This window comes from Panthera tigris, chromosome F3 (genome assembly GCF_018350195.1).
Source record: "Panthera tigris isolate Pti1 chromosome F3, P.tigris_Pti1_mat1.1, whole genome shotgun sequence".
In the NCBI taxonomy this organism is placed as follows: domain Eukaryota; kingdom Metazoa; phylum Chordata; class Mammalia; order Carnivora; family Felidae; genus Panthera; species Panthera tigris.
This window is the reverse complement of record NC_056678.1, coordinates 1,602,077-1,621,598: the sequence shown is the minus strand read 5'-3', so window position 1 is coordinate 1,621,598 and position 19,522 is coordinate 1,602,077. Positions and strand designations below refer to the sequence as shown.

At 55.5% G+C, this 19,522-nt stretch overlaps 1 long non-coding RNA gene across 2 annotated transcripts in view; it reads right to left on the bottom strand.

The window, feature by feature from the left end:
* Positions 1-19,522, bottom strand: part of LOC102968937 — a 38,042-nt gene that overhangs the window by 9,526 nt on the left and 8,994 nt on the right. Inside the window, exon 3 of one of the 2 annotated variants that reach the window (XR_006214120.1) lies at positions 2,877-3,120. The exons of the other annotated variant lie outside the window; for it this stretch is intronic. This is a non-coding gene — a long non-coding RNA (uncharacterized LOC102968937). Of the gene's footprint in view, positions 1-2,876; positions 3,121-19,522 lie in introns of those variants that run through there. 2 annotated transcript variants of the gene reach the window in all.

Below are 19,522 nucleotides of genomic sequence, written 5' to 3'. Positions count from 1 at the left end.
AAATTTTTTTTTAAAGTTCACATTCTCGTGGAAAAAAATCACGGATGCGGCCAAACGGTAGTGTGTTTGTAGTTGAAGAAGAGCAGGTGCCCCCCGGTTTTTGAAAGTTCAGTTCAAACCGCTTTGCCTTTATCAAAGACCCACATTAGCACCTGTTCTTGCTAACTGAAAGGCATCCAAAGCGGACTTTCACTTTTACGAGAGAAAGTGAAAAGAGAAAATAGCCTTCAGTGGCTATTACAGGGACAGCACCCGGGCCCCCGCCCAGCTCCCTCCCCCCCACCACGCGGACCCCCACGCAGCATTCCCACAGCAGGTGCCTCTAAGCATCAGTTTTGTGCATCCGTCAGTAAGATGTGCCCTACGGTGTCAGAAAAGCCCAAGACAGGTTATTTTTTTTTGGTCTGGAAACGCTAAAAATATTTCCCATAAAAACCAATGGCAACTGTTTCTCCTCTCTGCCACTTCGGTTTACGGAAGGTTTCACGCTTTCAGATACTTTCAGATGCTGCGGGGAACCGGCAGCTATTTTTATATAATTAAATACAAAATAAATTAGGCTCTTTTAATATTCATATAAGCAATGGCTTTCACACCTTCACCTGGTTCACTCATCAGCGATCCGTCATCGAGCTCTCCAGGGACGGGACACCGGGTGACAGTGGGGACTCCATCCCGGGGCCATCTCACAACGTGACCTACGACGGCCTAGGGAAGTGGATATACAGAGCCGACCTAGTTTTTAACTAAATTAATCATCTGAAAAATGGGCAAGAGGCCTCCATTTTTTTCTAAGAAGGAAATGTGGGTTAAATAACAACGCAACACAGAGTGAACAAGTAAAAGCCTGTGCTCGGTCAGCCACATCACGGGGGAAACGAGGCAGCCAAAACGTTTCCCAAATTATCAAGACCATCAGCAAGATACCTTTACATTCGGTGTTGATAACGAGAAACCTAATCCCAGGCATAAACGGTGCCTCACATATTAGCTGACGGCAGTAACCGAAACATTGCATTTGACAAGACATTTAAGAATACTGTTTACATTATCTTCACCTGTCTTTTCTGGATTTTTATGCATATTTATAAGGAGCATAATACATTGGTACCGTAATGCATGTATAAAATTACAAATAAATGGGTATACACCTGCTGGGCGCCCACTCACACAACAGCGGGCCATCAGAAGGTTCTGGAAGCCACCGCTCTGAGCGACAACGCCCAGTCTGTACTGGAAGTACAGTAATTCCCATAGATGATAGTGGGTTTCTTTTCAAATCCGTCTGTGTCCGTTTCATATGAGTGGCGGTTAAAATACCGAGCAAATAATGTAGCTAGAGTGCAGATTTGTGTGCAAATGTTGGAGAGGAAGGCGGTAAGCGGAGGAAGGTTGGGGGGGGGGGTGGGCTGGATGGGGGATGGGCACTGAGGGACTTGTTGGGACGAGCACTGGGGGTTGCAGGTAAGAGATGAAAATCACTGGGTTCCACTCCTAAAGTCAAGACTGCACCGTATGGTAACTAACTAAAATTTAAATAAAAATTTGAAACAATAAATAAATAAATAAATAAATAATCTGATATTGATGATAAAAAAAAAAAAGGATGATGAACGAGGGGCTCTTTGCCGCCAAGGTGCCACCGCCTAGAAGCAGGGCGCGGACCGCCAGCCTCCTGTGGATCCTTACAACCTCGGGCCGCTTTCTGTTCCGTCCTCCAGAAAGGGGGGTGGTTTGTGTGACAAAGCTGGGAGTCTAACTGTGACCAAGAGAAATGACCAAATCTCCTGAAGAGCAGGCTGAGAAAACCGGCACTCAGCCAGGTGCCATCTCCCGGCAGGAACGTGCGGGTTTGCTGCCCCCTGCTGTCCCTTCATGCCCGTGCCGTGTCCTGTGTCCTACGCTCCTTGTGTCCTACGCTCCCCGTGACCCGTGTCCTGTGTCCCCTGTGCCCACTATGACCCACATTCCCTGTCCCAGCCCCTGTGTCCCTGTGTGAGTCTCAGAGGCCAAAGGACACAGGCCACAGGTGGCAGAGGCAGGTCTCGAGCCCTGGTCCGGAGGACCCCAAATTCCATGCTTCACGTGCCCACATCCTTCCGGGGCTTGGTTCTGTTGTGCGCAGGGGGGACGCGACGGCATGGAGCACACAGCCATGACAGTGTCACCTCGGGGGCTAGAGAAGGGAAGGGCTGCGATGGGGGCGCACAAATGTTTTACTTCCTGTATTTATTTTTAATTTTTTTTTAATGTTTTATTTATTTTTGAGACAGGGAGAGAGCATGAGCAGGGGAGGGGCAGGGAGAGAGGGAGACACAGAATCGGAAGCAGGCTCCAGGCTCCGAGCTGTCGGCACAGAGCCTGACGCGGGGCTTGAACTCACGAACTGTGAGATCGTGACCTGAGCCGAAGTCGGACGCTCAACCGACTGAGCCACCCAGGCGCCCCAACTTCCTGTATTTTGAAAACAAAGTTTTGGGGTGCCTGGGGGTCTCAGTCAGTTAAACATCTGACTTCAGCTCAGGTTATGATCTCACGGCTCGTGGGTTCAAGCCCTGTGGGAGACTCTGTGCTGACAGCTCAGAGCCTGGAGCCTGCTTCAGGTTCTGTCTCTCTCTCTCTCTCTCAAAAATGAATAAACACTTAAAATTTTTTAAAAACTTAAAAAAAATTTTCTTAAGTATTTTTAATTATTTTTAAATGTGTATTTATTTTTGAGAGAGAGAAAGAGAGACAGCGTGAGCAAGGTGGGGGGGTAGAGAGAGGGAGACACAGAATCCAAAGTGGGCTCCAGGCTCCGAGCTGTCAGCACAGAGCCCGATGTGGGGCCCGAACTTGGGAGCCGTGAGATCATGACCTGAGCCAAAGTTGGACGCTTAACCAATGACTGAGGTCCCCAGGCGCCCCTGCTAAACAGTATTTTTGAAGAAGGAAAAGACGCTGAAGGAAGAAAGCATCCTCCGAGGATCTGAACACGAAGTCCTGAAGGCTGGTCTACCGGCTCGCTGATCACAGGTGGCTGTGAAAACAGGTTTCTCCTCATGGAGAAAATACAGCACTTTCATCTGGGGACCTCTGAGCATGTCACAGACAGGAGTTAATGGCACCTCCTGTCACCTCCTAAAAGGCGGAGAGGCACTCGTTAAATAGGGTCCTGGGCAAGGTGAAGCATCTGGTCTAACCCTGCAGCCGTGGTGGGGGCAGCGGGGGGGGGGGGGGAGGGGGGGGCCGCGGGTCTAGAAACCCGACAAACGGCCCACCCGACCGCAGCGGTGACGCATCCACCACGGGCCCTGTGGGGGCAGCTCGGGCAGAGGACAGCCACCGCCTCCACAAGAAGCCCCATCTGAAAATATCCTTCCACATATAAATAGAGACCTTTTTCGGGGACAACCCAAACCACATCCTCTCTGCCTTTTATTTTACATGTTCAGCCAGGCCTTTTCAAGCACTGGTCATCCGTCCTCTGTCCCCTCTCGGCAGACAGGGCCCGGGAGGAGCAGAGACAGGGGTGAACAGCCGCTCCAGAAGCCCCTTCAGAGCCGCAGCAAACCCACCTCTTCGCGGCAACACTAACCTGCCCACTCGACTCCGAGGCACGAGGGCTGGCGGTCCCCGAGACACCAGCGGGGTGTCTGCTCCCCCTGGCTCCTCGCCTCAAGTCCTGGCCCCCTGACGGGCCTCCAGGGCTCCAGACGGCCACCTGCAACAATCCGAGAGCCCTGATCTGACGCCGGGGAAAACCCTAGGTCCCCCCACCTGCCGGAGGCGGGTCTACACCCCTGCAGGCGGCAGCCTGTCCCCCTTTCCCAGAAGTAGGGCAGCCCCTGGGGCGGGTCCTCGGGGAGCACCGCAGACCCCCCCCCCCCCCGAGGCCAGTCCGGAGAGGGAATCCCATAAAGCTGGGACAGGCCGGGGGGGGGGAGAGGCACGGGTAGCAGAGCGGGGGCTCCAAGCTGCGGGGGCCGCGGGAACAGGACTGGAGCCACGAGGCCGCAAGCCCCTCCACGTCTCCCACAGGCCCACCGAGGCAGAGAGCCTTCTGGACGGCCGCCCCTTCTCCGGGGCCCCTTCCCCGGGGAGGATGTGGGAGACACCTGCACGGTCCATCGAAGCCCTGGGGGCGCCGCTCTCGGGGGCCGCGCAAAAGCACCACGGTGACCCCGGCGTCGAGACTGCGGGGCCCAGAGCCTCCTCCCCCCAGAGCCCAGGGCTTCCGGGTTGTCCCGCAGCCGAGGGGGAGCCGTGAAGGACCTCCGTGGGCGGTGGCGTGACTGCTGCTCTGGCCGCTGTCCGGGACAGGGTCACGGCGTCACAGCCGACACCGGCAGGGACCCCCAGTGGCCAGCAGGGACCAGCAGAGACTGGCCCCCCACGCACGCGGGTGCCCCGGGCCTCCAGCTCCGGTGTCTGACCCTGTGCCGCCCGTTCTGCGGCTCCACCGCCACTGACTCTACGGGAGACAGAATATGCCAGGGGCGCGTACCCTGCTTCCCAGAAGTCTGTGTGGTGCGCTCTGCCTCTTCGAAAGACCTTCCTTAGCACCCGCTCTCGCTAAGCGGGAGAAATCCGAAGCAGATTTTCACTTTTATGAGAGAAAGTGAAACAGCGGCCGTTAGGGGGCAGCGACGGCGCCCGCCCAGCTCCTTCCCCCGGCCCCACGCGACATCCCCAGGAGGCCTCCCCACGGCGGGCGTCTCTGAGCATCAGTTTTGTGCAGCCGTCGGCCAGATGTGCCCGACGGTACCAGAAAAGCCTGGCGTGCTGTTTCTTGGGGGTGGGAATGCTCCGATGCCTTCCATATAAATGAGAGGTACCTGCTTCTTCCATTTACGCCACTTCAGCTTACGGAAGTTTCCGGAAGAACGCTCTGCCTTCGGACAGCGAGGGAAGCCTGCCTCCGCAGGAGAAACGGAGGCTGGGCTGAGCCACGCTTTGAGGGATGCCGAAGTAAGGGGACATTGGCATATTTCGTACCATTAGCGATGCGGACTGGCGGACGGCTCGCAAGGAGATCTGATCCCAGCTGTGCTCAGGAAAGAAACCTGGTCCCCTGTGTCTCCCGAAGTGAGGGCGCTCGGAGCTCTCAGTCCCTCCCTCCCGCACAGTCCCTGCACGGGCGGAGCATCCCGAGGGGCCCTCGGGCCGCACCACAGAACGCCGGCCACCTCCTGACCCTGACACCGAAGCTTACATCTCGCAAATCAGGACAGACACACACAGCACGAGATCCACCTGTGCGAGCACCTCCGTCTCTGCCGGGAAAGCCCGCTCCTTCCAGGGCCCGAAGCATCCGCACCCCCACGTCCGAGCTGCGCCCTCCCACGAGTCTGCAGAGGCCCGCGTCTGGCTTTAATGACCACCGTCTAGAAGAAACGTATCTGGAGACCCAGGAAGGAAGGAGAAGCGTGTGTTTCGGGCAAAGGGAGGACGGTGTGCTTTGTCTCAAACCGTCTAGCTTCCGTTTTGTAAAACCCGCCACTGCCGACGCGTGTCAGGTCGGGCTCTCACAGTGCTCACGCGTGACGGGACGTGAGGACCGACGATGGAAACGCCTCTCATCCACCGCTCTGGGGGGCAGACGGCCCTCCTCGCACGCAGGGAGACGGACTTCCCTTCCAGAGAGAAAAGCCTAGGACTCGACGCCGGTTGTCCAGAAATGCCTGACCCCAGGCCCACGGGCATCCAACGTGTGTGTGGCCCAGAGAGAGTGCTCTCAGCAGGGGCCGGGTGTGGGCCTTCTTCCTCTCATCACAGGGCCCACACAGGGCAAGCATTCTCCAAAGACGAGCGCACACAGCCCGTTTAAAGACCTGCCTCAGTTCAAGGTGGAAACACCAATGGCTCCCCTCAGTCTGGGAAGCCTGGGGGCGTCTGCACCTCGGCAAGAATCCAACGGGGAGACGCGATGCCAGGCACCCATTTCTTGCAGACAACCTCGAGGAAAGAGCAGGGGTGGAGGTGAGCTTTCCATACTGCAGTATGCTGTGGTATACTCAAAGCCTTTTGGCTTAATGATGGGCCCTAGTTGACAAATCTGGCTGTTGTATCCAACATCATGGGGATGTACACATCGGAGAAAGCTTCTAAATACGCATGCATATTCAGCAAACCCTGGTACAGAATTTATTACACGTTAGGCACTATTTTAATCACTTTTAAGACACTCATTTAGTTTGGGGCGCCTGGGTGGCCCAGTTGGTTAGGCATCCGACTTCAGCTCAGGTCATGATCTTGTGGTTCACAGGTTTGAGTCCCATGTCGGGCTCTGGGCTGACAGCTCAGAGCCTGGAGCCTGCTTCAGATTCTGTGTCTCCCTCTCTCTCTCTGCCCCTCCCCTGCTCAAACTCTGCCTCTCTCTCTCTCAAAAATAAATAAAACATTTTAAAAAATAAAATAAAATAACAATATTCATTTAATTTAATGTTCTTATAAACCCAGAAGGCGGTTATTCTTGTTCTCCTCATTGAGAGACGAGAAAACGGAGGCACAGAAAGGGTAATTAATCTGGCCAGAGTCACAGTGCTATTAAGTGACAGAGTCCATACTTGAACCCAACCTGCCTGGACCCCCTCCTGTGACGACGCTAACGCCTGGCCTCTTTTCTGGGTGGCTACGATTCTCCTGATTTAGCCTCTCATGTTTTGAGAACCCGCGCATTCACTGTTTTGCGAACACGAGGACTTCTCACGCAGGTGCTGAGAGTCCCGCACCGCCACGGCCCGATTGCCGAACGCGCGTAACATTCCAGCAGAGAAAGGGTCTAATGTAAAAACGACCATTTCCTCGTCCCACAGGCGGCTGCTAGAGACCTGGGGGCTTGTGGGTTGCCCTGGGGCTCCCCCGCTTCCCTGAACAGGGAACGCCTTGGAAGTAGGGGTGAGGCGGGCTGTCGTCACGGACCCGCCCCCACAGCCCAAGCCCACTAGCTCCCCCACGGCTGGGCCCATGAGCAAACAGCACAGTCCTGGCTGCCACAGGACCTTTGCTGTGGGGGCCGGGAGGGGAGTGTCGCAGGGAGAGCCGAGCCCGAAGGGGAAGGAGCAGAGACGGTGAAGATGGGACGTGCCAGCGCCGGAGCTCTGCCCGTAGGGCCGCACGCGCCACCATTCTCGGACGAGGGGCAGACGCCGCGTCCTGCTGAGTCACCACAGCGCCACTGCCCTGCTGGGTTTTGTGTGACGCCCCCCCCCCCGTCACGAAGGAATTTCGTTCCCAAGACATGCGCTAGTCCCCAAAGATTCGTTCCCAAAAGATCGCCAGTGGTCACAATTCCATGATCCAACATTCCTGAGAGTCAGAAAACTGCCTGAGGACCTTGGGCACCAAAATCTTTGTGACTCAGGGTGGCTGGGGCACACAGGAGAAAGCGCGTGCTTTCAAAGTGGCAAATGCGACTAAGCCTGCCAGCCCATCGATTCGGGAGAAAACCAAACCTGTAGCACAACAGGGAGCACATTACTGCTTTCAGTTAAAGCTCTGGCACCATTCACACACCCTGCACCTCCGGGTTGCTGATGAATCTTTTATTCATTTTTGAGAGAGAGAGAGAGCAGGGGAGGGGCAGAGAGAGAGGGAGACACAGAACCTGAAGCGGGCTCCAGGCTCCGAGCTGCCAGCCCAGAGCCCGACGCGTGGCTCGAACTCACGGACCGTGAGATCGTGATCTGGGCCAAAGTCGGACATCCAACCGACTGAGCCCCCCAGGCACCCCTGCACCTCCAGACTTTTTATAATCAATCAAGAGTTTGCTGTTTTGTTGAACACCGAGAGTCTGTATGGTATCGATATAACCAGGAAATATGATTAAGGCTTAGAATCTGTTCTATCGAGACTGTGCCGCACGGCACAAACAAGGCCATAGCGTCAGTCTGGCAGCCGCGAAACCTCGGTCCCGCCACAAAGTCCCTCCGGGCCCTCGTTTTCTTGTCGGTGAAACAGGGATACTTACACCTGCTGCAGGAATCTGATGTTCTTGCAGCTGTAAGACACAAGTTAGCCAAAATGGGGGTGGGGGGGGCGTCAAGGTGTTTATGGATCACCCCACACACGAAAGCCACAACTGGTGATCTAGGGAGAGAACAGAAGACACGGCTGGCTTTTAAAGAGCTCACGCCCGAGACGGGGAGCAAACGATCCTGTTAGACGCTGAGCAGCACAGAAGTCTTCCCAAACCTCGACCGAGCACGGACGGTGAGCCAAGTACGCTGACTGCTTCGGGGGTGGGTCTCGTTCGATGCCCTCAGCGACCCGCTGAAGCACCTGCTTCCAGGCTTGGGTTTGGACTCTCACGATCCGGATCTGTGAACACGGGCGTGTGCCGGCCGGTGACGGTCATGTCTCGGGAAGTCGGGCAGAGACTGAGGGCTAGTCGGGGCCGTGGCCCAGCCTTCTCGGGGGAGCCGAGTCCCGAAGGAGAAACGCGACCTGGACCGGCAGGTGCCAGGGTTGGCTGACCTGCGGCCATGGAGGGCTTGGACCCCAGACCTAAGTGTGGAGGGCACCGCTCAACTGCACGGTCCTCAAAACTACCTATTTATTCAGCAGGACCAGTATTATTTGCATTCTTGAGATGAAGACAGAGTCCGAGGGACAGCAAGTAATTTGAGTGTAAGTTTGGTCCACTCACAACCAGCTGGGCTTTGTGACACCCACTCCTCATGCCCACCCGCCCCCAGCGAGGGCCACTGTGTGTGTGTCCCCGCTGGGGCCGTGTGTGTGTCCCCGCTGAGCCCGTGTGTGTGTCCCCGCTGGGCCCGTGTGTGTGTCCCCGCTGGGCCTGTGTGTGTGACCCCGCTGGGGCCGTGTGTGTGTCCCCGCTGGGCCCGTGTGTGTGTCCCCGCTGGGCCCGTGTGTGTGTCCCCGCTGGGCCCGTGTGTGTGTGTCCCCGCTGGGGACATGTGTGTGTCCCCGCTGGGCCCGTGTGTGTGTCTCCGCTGGGCCCGTGTGTGTCCCCGCTGGGCCCGTGTGTGTGTCCCCGCTGGGCCCGTGTGTGTGTCCCCGCTGGGCCCGTGTGTGTGTCCCCGCTGGGCCCGTGTGTGTGTCCCCGCTGGGGACGTGTGTGTGTCCCCGCTGGGCCCGTGTGTGTGTCCCCGCTGGGCCCGTGTGTGTGACCCCGCTGGGCCTGTGTGTGTCCCCACTGGGCCAGGCCTGCGTCTCCACTGTAGCCAGAGTCCCCGCTGTGGCCTCTGCCAGAGGGCTGGGCCCGCGGCCCTATCTCCTCTGCCCCAGCTGTGTTGTGAACAGGGAGAGTCACCAGCTGCCTCATGAATCTCAGGCTCCGTGTGCAGCCGGCAGGGTGTGTGAGGATGAGATTAGGCGGGGGGGCTGGCCCCTGTGCCTCGGCCTGTGAAGTTCAGTCCCGGAGACGTCCAGGATGAGGGCGGGGGACACAGAGATCCGGGGCAGGAAGAAAGAAGCAGGGGAGCAAAAGACAGAGAGGGACTGGGGGCCGGAGGACCAGCACGGGAAAGAAGCAAGATGAGCTTTCGAGCAAGTATGGGGCCCCTGTCTCAGACCACGCTCAACACATGTCAACTTTCTTCAGAGTCACGTCGTAGACAGAATTCGGTGCGTGTGGGCTAAACGGTGCTCTGGCGTCTCATACAAAATAAAGGCCGTTCTCTTTCACATCCTCCCCCCCAGGGTGCTGGCTCCACGATCGCGAGTGGCCGGGTGCCTGCGCACAGCTCTCCCCCAGAGCACCCAGCCCACCGTGCCCCCTGCCCCTTCTCCTGCAGGCCTGTCTCTGTTCCTCCCCATTCTCATGGTCTTAAATCCCCGGCTTCCTTTCTGTGGTTAGAGAACGGAGAAAAGCTTTCCTTTCTGTTTGCCAGGGTTTAAATGCCTTCAGAAAACATCCAGAAAAGACTATCAGAGGGGAACGGTCTCTCCCAACCGACTGCTCAAGAGTAGAGCTCAGAAGGGAGTGCGGGGGCGGGGGGATGCCCAGCGATGGGGTCTCCAGTCACCTGACCCCCTCCACTCCCCTCCTTTTCCTGCTAGAACAGCATCCCCCTCCCCAAGGGTGCCTTGACCAGGAGAGAGGATCCGCCCTCTGCTCTCCCGAAGCCGGGAGTCCCGGGAAGCAGGGATGTGGGGTGGGGCTGAGAGCCTCCAGAGGGGTGGCTGTTTGCAGGGACCAAAGGAGGCCCCTCTCCCCTTGCTCCCCGTGGGCCATGTGGACCCGCTACAAGGAGTGACCCACCGCCTTCTCACACGTAGTCTCTAGCCACCTCATCCTGGCAGGTGTCTCTCTTTTGTGGGGCCAGAGAATGGCTTGAACCCCCCAGTTTCTGAGGACCCCGAGAGACAAGGGGCTCGCTCTCTGCCCGCCATACCCCGCCGCGCCTGGACCCTGCCCACAAGCGGCGTCCTGGAGGGAGACCCTTGCCCCGCAAACCACCCTGCACGGGGCCCTGAGGGTCCTCCGCTCACCTGCCCACCCCACCTTCCTCGACACCATCCGTGAGGTTTTGGGGGAGCATCAGGCTCCTCTGCCCCCCCACCCTCCCTGTCACCTCTGCCGGACTCGGCATCCAGGGAAGTGACTCTGGGCACATAAATCTCTGTATGAAACTCGAGTGTGCAGAAGAACATGAGCCGAGGGGCAGGAGCGCCCGGCTTCCAGTCCACACTGCCTGCTGGCTACAAGGCCAGAGGAAGGGGGTTAAGTCAGATTTTGTGGGAAGAGACCTTAACAAAGAGCCATGCACGCAGAAAGCTCTCGGTAAAGATATTACTATTACTGGCAACCATTTATTCAACACTCAAGCCTCTACCCTGAGCACAGTCAGAATCCCTCGTAGCTCAGGGCACCTGGGGGCTCAGTCGGTTGAGCGTCTGACTCCTGGTTTCAGCTCAGGTCACGATCTCATGGTTTGTGAGTTCGAGCCCCACATGGGGCTCTGTACTGACCGCTCAGAGCCTGGAGGCCTGGAACTGCTTCGTATTCTGGGTCTCCCTCCCTCTCTCTCTGCCCCTCCCCTGCTCACGCTTTATCTCTCAAAAATAAATAAATGTTTTAATAAAACAACTCTCTAACTCAAGGTTCTTTCTGTTGAATTAAGGACTCAGAGAAATAATGGATATAATGCTACAAAATCGTAAGAATATATATATGTATATGTTTATTGGTCTCTGCCCCCCATTCCTACTAATATTTTGTCTTTGACCACAGTTCCTGACACAGAACTCCTAAATTCCTCAGAATTTCCCGGGTGGTAGTGTCTTTGGTTCTAATGAGGTGACTCTCAGTGGGGTGGAGGGGTGGGTCCTGGGGGCACCAAAGAGTCTAGACCATGTTTAGAAGCTTGGAACTTTCACCCCTCCCCCACTTTTGTGCGCGCGCTCTCTCTCAAAAATAAATAAACGTTAAGAAAAAAAGAAAAGAAAAAGAAAGAAAATCCCTAAAGTTCAGGGTTCTGAGAGCCTCCAGGCTGGTGAACACGTCCGCGTGCCAGGAGGCTGCTGCACTCCAGCTCCATGGACCCTTCTGGACCTCGCCCTATGCGCCCCTTCATCTGTATCCTTTATCTGTATCTTTTGCAATAAGCTGGTAGGTGTAAGCGCTTCCCTGAATTCTGTGAAACATTTTAGCAAATTATCCAACCCAGGAGGGAGTCGTGGGAACCCCGACGTGTAGCCAGTCAGTCAGAAGTACAGTGACAGCCTGGGATTGCGGCTGGCCTCGGAAACCCCTGCAGCAGGTAACCAGTCAGCACGTCCCACTGGCCACAGGGATGGCTGCAGGGTAAACATGGACGTAAATAAACCTAGTCAGAATGAAGGTGGGTTAGGAATGCGGTGCCAACACATTCTCCTGTTCTTTAGAGATGAGAACAAAGAAACACAAAGGCCAAAGGTTGCTGGCAACCATCTTGGGACCATGAAAATCAGACAGAGAGAAATGGAGTCCTTGGGGAAATTGCTCAGCTGCTAGATCAAGCCTTGCCTGAAGCTCATGCTATAATGGACTTTTTTTTTTTAAGCCCCAGGAGCAAATAAATCCCTGTCTCAGATAAGCAGTTTGAGCTCAGCTTTCCAGTTGCTTGATGCTCATGTATAGCAGGACTGCGGGTGCAGAGAGGGATGTAAAAGACATTGAAACTAGAAAGGTTTGAGGATTAAGCCACGAGAGGCTTTCCTTGTTCCATGCTAGGGTGCCAGACTTCATATAGGCAGTGGGGAGACTCGCTGAAAATTGTTGAGGAAGGAGGTGGCGTAATGGAATCTGTTTTTCGGAAATTAGCTCTCATGGCAGGATGAGTGGCAGACTGGAGGGAAGGGAGATTAGAAGCAAAAAAAATAAATAAATAAAAAATGTGATTAGTAACGGGTATGGGAAAGGACATTTTATCAAATATCCCCAGATGTCGACGTCGTGGGGAGAGGGGGCGTTGGCGAGCAGGCAGTCACTTCTGCACAGCGTCTCCTGTTATCAGCGCTGAAGGCCTTTCCTTCACCCCCTAAGAGCAAACAGCCCACAGCTGAGAGGCTCCAAATCCTAATATCGCAATAACTCCGAAGGCTATCCAGCTGTCTTAGGAGTTTCAAAAAGACAGAAGCTTTTTATTTGGAAATCTAAAACAAAGTTAATTTTAATCTATTTTTTTTAACTAACAATACTTCAAAAAACTTTTTTTAATATTTATTTTAGAGAGGGAGAGAGAGAGTGAGTGTACAAGTGGGGGAGGGACATAAAGAGAGAGGGAGACACGGAATCCGAAGCAGGCTCCAGGCTCCGAGCGGTCAGCACAGAGTCTGACGTGGGGCTCGAACTCACGAACCGCGAGATCATGCCCTGAACCCAAGTCGGACACTTAATCGACTGGGCCCCCCAGGCGCTCCCAACTAACAATACTTTAAAGAGTGGAAAGAAGGGACACCTGGGGGGCTCAGTCGGTTAAGCATCCTACTCTTGATTTTGGCTCAGGGCATGATCTCACGGATGGTGAGTTCGAGCCCTGCGTCGGGCTCTGCACTGATAGCACGGAGCCTGGAGCCTGCTTCGGATTCTCTCTCTCTGTCCCTCTCTCTCTGCGCGTCCCTCTCTCTCTGCGCCTCCCCCTGCTTGCTTTCCCTCTCTCAAAATAAATACACATTTTTTTAAAGATTAAAAAGAAACAGTGGAGACAAGAATACACCCCAAAACAGGCTATAAAAAGGTGTCCCCACTCCCAAAAGTTTGCGAGCCACTGATCTAAGTCATGGTGCTCCCAGATGTCCACCGGGAGCACCTGCCACGGCAGCTGCCAGTGAGCTCCAGCCTCCCGGCCCCTGGGGATGGCCAGAGGCCTCCAGGGCTCACGTGGCTCTGTCCCCACGTCCACGAGGAATATGAACACCTACATCTCCTGTCCCTGCGTCCACAGACAGCCCTGGCTGGCCCACTGCTCCGGCACGGCCCGGGGCTCCACACCCCGCCCCCCTGCCTCGCAGCCTCTTCCTGGCCGCGCAGTGCTCCCCGACCTGGCCGCGCCCATCCTCAGTCCCCAGAGCTTCCCACGGGCAGACTGCCACCCGCGTTCCAGACCCGCTGTTTAATCTACACGATTCCCATCGCGCTCCTTGCCGGCTTCCTGTTTGTGGAAACTCCTATACAGCTTTTGCGCGTCACAAGACCCAGGAGCCCGGCTCACGACAGCCCCCTGCCAGTGTAGTCCCTCTGCATCGAAGGAGACGGGGAGCCGCTATCTGATCATTTCCCTTTTTGTTGTAGAAACAGAAGCTTGAAAACACCCAGGGGTTTCCAATCCAGAGAGTTTCCCACAAGCTTTGACTGCACTGCCCGCTGGCTTCCTGTTAGCAGAACAAAGTTTCAGGCTGAGTCACAGCAGAGAGCCCAGCCCGGCAGTGATTCACGAGTGTGGCTAACGACGCCCCTGCCACCAGCACCGGCCACTGTGGGCGCTGCCCCCGCCGGGGCTGCCGCGGCCCCAGCTTAGCGGGCTCCCGGGAGCAGGGCGGGCGGGCCGCGTTCCTGAGTCTCTGTCCCGGGAGGCACAGGCCTGGCAGCAGCAAGAACAGGCTGGCCTTGAGATCCGGGGACCAGATGGGGCCTGAATCAGGACTGTTCCAGGGATGCCCAGGAAGGCACCCCTGCTTCCAAACAGCCCCCCCCCCCCCGCCCTCCTCACGGCTGAAGAGTCCTCCCTCCGAGTTTTCTCGGTCTTCCTTTAAGGCACGAATGCAGCTTAAACGGGCCGCTCACACCCCAGTGTGTAACGTGATGAGCTCACTGTGGAAAACACTCCTCACGGGGGCGGCGGATGGAAGGCACGCGGCCAAACACGACCAGGCGGGGAGAGGCGGGCAGGGGACAGGCACGGCGTCCAGCACTTCTCAGTCCGGCCCAGGACCGGGCCTGGCTGCAGGGCCCACCCTGGGGAAGTCCCTCACCGTCTGCTGTGAGGCAGTTCGGGGTTCCTCCTGATTCCAAGAGCCTCCCGAGGGGCCTCTGCACACAGCAAGCCCCGCGGCTTCTGCAGGGACAAAACGCAGGGGCTCCAAGCCACGCCCAGACCCGGACACGAAAGTTCACGCGTGGGCCTGTCACCTGCATGGTCACCTGCACCGCATCCCGGGAAATGCAGCCCCTCCTGATGCCAGAGACGAGGGGGAAGGGACCCCACACGTACCTCTGACCCAGGTCTTCTGACCCAAACTAAGAGACCAGGGGGACGGAACCCCACGCGTACATCCGACCCAGGTCTCTGACCCAAAGTACCAGGATACGCCACGGCAAATTGATTAATTCCTAGACTTAGCAAAACTCCAGACATCATCACGTAACACAAAAATCCACGGTCAGCAGGTGGCAGCGGGTTCACTGTGTCGCCCAGCCACCAGGGGTCCCCGATTCCGTGTCCGGGCGGCACACAGACGGCCTTCTCGCAGCCTCCACGACGGGCCTGACCCCAGAGGAGGCGAAAGCACAAACTCCGACGTACCGAGAAGGGAAGGCAGCTGCCTGGGGGCCGGCTGTGTCGCAGGAGCTCAGAGAGCCCCCGACCCCTGTCCCAGAGGCCTCGGGGACTCTCCCACTCCCCGGGCTACGCTCCAGGAGACAGGAGCTCAGCCCTGTGGGTAGGCCTCCCACCTCGGGCATCTCACAGACATCTTAAACTTGTAATTTCGAACTACAGTTCCCCTTCTCCCCCATCCCCTCCGTCCTCCAAACTCACTGGCCCCTCTTCACCTCCTTTATCTCTGCTCCTCTCGCCCCAGGGACTTGGCACGTGCCGCATCCTGCCCTCCCTGCGCTCAGCGACTTCCCAAGCCCTCTCCTCCCGCACTGGGAGCCCCACCGCTCCTGGGGGCTCAGGGCCCCCGCCCCAGGGAGGACCCCTCAGCCGCCGGCCACACCGCCTCCCCACTGTGCCCTCCTGGCCGCGTGGACCCAGCTTCTGGGGCACACTTGCTGCTGTCGTGGCCGTGCACGCGCAGGGTGACCCCCTCAACAGTGTCCGCAGACCCCCCCCCGGTGTCTCCCGGGACCCTCAGCGGCGGCACAACCAGGCACCGACCTGACCAGCCAAGGAGCTTGGTTTTGTCTCTTTGTTTTCACCGACGCACTTATTTATTGAGGTCTAACCTGCAGACACGGTGACTCAATATTTGTGTATATTGTGAAACGATCAGCACAAGAAATCTGGCTAACAACCACCGCCGTGCAGTCACTGAAAACACTTCTTCCCATGATAATGAGGAAGAAGCCCCAAGAGCTCACGGGGACGGAGCGGCGGCGAGAAGAACCTGAAAACTGCGGCAGCAGGAGCCTGTGGGTCCTTCGTTCATCCCTGGGCCCGCTTCCGCCTTACTGTGACCGAGGAACAAGGTTTGCGAGAAATGTGGCTTCAGGCACAGGCCCGGCAGGCAGAGGACTTGATAAACCGGTTCCTACCTTTGGTCTACTCTCCCTGCCCGCCTTCCTGCTTCCAGAAGGCAGGCTGGAGGAGGCCCCATGCTGCCAGGCGAGGGGAGGACACGGGGACACACAGGGACAGCTGGGCGCCGGGGAGATGTGCACATTCCGTTCCTTCTCATCCCTGGGACTACGCGGCATTTCAAGGGCGTGGTGATTTTTGGGGCATCCGGGTGGCTCAGTCGGTTAAGCGTCTGACTTCAGCTGGGTCACAATCTCCCAGTGCGTGAGCTTGAGCTCCGCATCAGGCTCTGGGCTGACAGCTCAGAGCCTGGAGCCCGCTTCGGATTCTGTGTCTCCCGCTCTCTCTGCCCCTCCCCTGGTCACACTTTGTGTCTCTCTCTCTCTCAAAAATAAATAAACGTTAAAAAATTTTTTTCTAACAAAAGGACTTGGTGATTTTTGAGATTCTGTATGAAAATGATATGAGATTTAATTTTTCCAAGTCCTTGCGGTCCATTCTATCCAGAGGGCGTGAAATACCAACACTGCAGGTACAATACTCGGAAATTACATTATCACGGTTTTTGGCCCAGCCCAGGGGATGAGACCAGTTCAGACACGGGCCCCTGTGGCTTCTAAGACAGAGAGTCTGGAGACTTGATTCCGGACCTTGCTGTTACTTTGAAGAGCCACATCAGATCAGATCGACGTGTTCAAGTGCACCGTCTGTGAAAACTCTGCAGTCGGTCACAGACGACTTACACAGCGATGGCTCCGGGGCAGAGTGGTGTAGACAGAGGCACCTGGGCCCGTGAGCAGACTCGGGGGAGGGCATGGGGTCTCGGGGCTGGGGACAGAGAGTGCCTCCCCTGCGCCACTGCTGGGCCACCAGGCAAAGAGAAGGACCCGAGTTATATCTCCGATACTCGAGACGAACCCGTCATCCGCAAATGACACCATTTTTACCATGACCGAAACAAGTCATGTGGGACACACCTTCTAGGTCGCCTGGACACCTGGTTGAGAAACTCAGAAATTACTGGATCACTGTCCTGGATGAGAAGGTGCACTGGTTTCCCAGCGTGTGCCTCCCGTCACCAACCCCGATCTGGCTTCGGTGCAGCCTGTCTGTGCTTCCAACACCACGGCCGTGTTGCCGAAAACCTGTGCGCAGTTAGGTCTTTGTAAACAGTCCCACGTTTGAAAGGCACTGAGGGAGCTTCAAATAGCGAAACGACGACTACACAGATGGCAAAATGCTTAGAGTCGGTGTTAGGAGGAAAGAGTCACAATCAAACCTGTGTGTGCACTTATGGATAAAGGTTTCAAATAACATAGATGTACATCTGATAAAATTCTGGAATAGAATTTACCAAAATTGATAATACATTAGGATGATGGAATATGGGTAATTTTTTTTTTAATGTTTATTTTATTTTTGAGAAAGAGACCAAGTGTGAGTGGGGGAAGGACAGAGAGAGAAGGAGAGACAGAATCCGAAGCAGGTTCCTGGCTCCGCGCTGTCATCACAGAGCCTGACGTGGGGCTCGAACTCACGAACCAGGAGATCGTGACCTGAGCTCAAGTCGGGCGCTCAACTGACTGAGTCACCCAGGCGCCCTGGGTAATCTACTTCTCATTCTACTTTCCAAACTTTCTGGATTGATGTTTTTAAAACTAAAAATATGAATTAAAAGAATTCTGAGTGCGTGGCTGGCTCAGTTGTTAGAACATGCGATTCTTGATCTCGGGGTCATGAGTTTGAACCCCGCGTTGGGTATAGAGATTACTTGAATAAATAAACAGAAAGAGAGAAAGAAAGAGAATTCTGCAATAAATCTTATGTTAAAAGTTGAACATTTATTCCACTGTGCTGTTATTCTGAATCTTTCCACAATGAACTTCTTTTAAGTTGAGGCAAATCTGTATTTCAAAGGGTTTAAAAACAATATTTCTCATTACAATAATATTTAAATGTAACAAATAGAATAACCCTGAAGTCAATCAAAATTAACAGGTGAAGGAGAAAAACAGAAGATTTCTCTGTAAGCAACTCCCCAGGCAGTTCACGTGCGCAGGACGGGCTCTGACCCACCTCTGTGCCGGTTCTGTCCAGGGACCTGTGCAACCTCCCCTGCGCCTCTGTCCAAATGGGGAAGCGTTGGTATTTTGGCCAACAGCACACACACCCCTTCCTTCAGCCCCTGGGGCGGGCGGAAACTACCTCAGAGACGCAGCCCGGATCTACACACTCACACACACCCCCACCCACACACGCACACACACACACCACACACACACACTCTCACATACGTGTTCACAGCCACACTCACACACACTCGGTGTCAAACCCTTCAGAGCCTCAGGGAGGTTTCCCTGGCCTTTTGGTTTGCTAAGCACAACTCTAAAGGCCAAAACAAAACAAAACAAAACGGTAAGCATCATCATGCTCTGCAAATACAAAATTGCCACATATAGGGGCGTCTGGGTGTCTTCGTCGGTGAAGCAACTGACTCTTGACTTCGGCTCAGGTCATGATCTCACAGTTCGTGAGTTCAAGCCCCACGTCGGGCTCTGTGGCGGCGGTACAGAGCCCGCCGGGGAGTCTCTCTCTCTCCCTCCCTCTGTCCCCTGCCCCATCCACGTGATCACACGCTCTCTCTCAAAATAAATAAACTTTTAAAAATAAATAAATAAATAGAAAGGAAAAAATCTCTTCCTTCTCATCCTGAAATGCCCTTGTCCACTGGTGAGAAATCAACGCGCCCTGGGACAAAAGCTCTCGCTACCCGGGGACGTCGCTGACCACACCCTTGTAAAGTGACGAGCCTGCTCCTTGGTTCCATTCTGGCCCTGCTGGACGTTACAACAAAGGAGCCAAAGTCACTCAGTCTTGCCATCAACGGAGCCAAAGTCACTCAGTCTTGCCATCAACGGACGGCGTCTGCTTTTATCTTCCACGCGCCTAACAGCCTCTGCTATAAACTCAGGCATGAAACTGAAACTTCTGGAAATAACCTCAAAACGAGATGCAATAACCCCGGAGCAGGGGCTCCCGACCAGCGACACCGCAGTGAGCCCACTCACGAGTGCTCCCCGCCAGTGCGGCCACGGACATCCGTCCAGTCCGGGCCACCAGGCTTGGTCAGGACTTCCAGGACCTTCCAGCATGGAAACGGGTGACTCGGTGAAGGTCGATGATCGAACTGAGATTGGCAAAACAGACATCGACTTCCTGGGACTGAGGGAGCAGACTGAACCGCGGTGAAGGTTCTGTCTTAAGCAGGTATGTGAGGAAAAACGCTCCTTCCACCCTCGTCTCTAACCGTCAGCTTAACCTGCTTTCATAAATGGCAATGGAACGTTCCGTAAGCGATACACTAGGCCGACATCCCACCTTAGAATTCAGCAGGAAGAAAACTTGTGATGAAAATGACAAAGTTTAATGAAAGTTACAAAGTTTAATTTCCAGTAATGGCCTTGTTTAACAAGCAGCTTACAAAATCCCTGCAGATTTAACGATCCTCGCTTGTGAGCCAACGGCAGTCAGCTCTGGGGAAAGTCTCCCGGAACCCACGCTTATAGAACATCCGCTTTACAGGTAATAGAGAATCTCCCTGCAGGTCAGGAACTTGACAACCTGCAGCGTCTCAG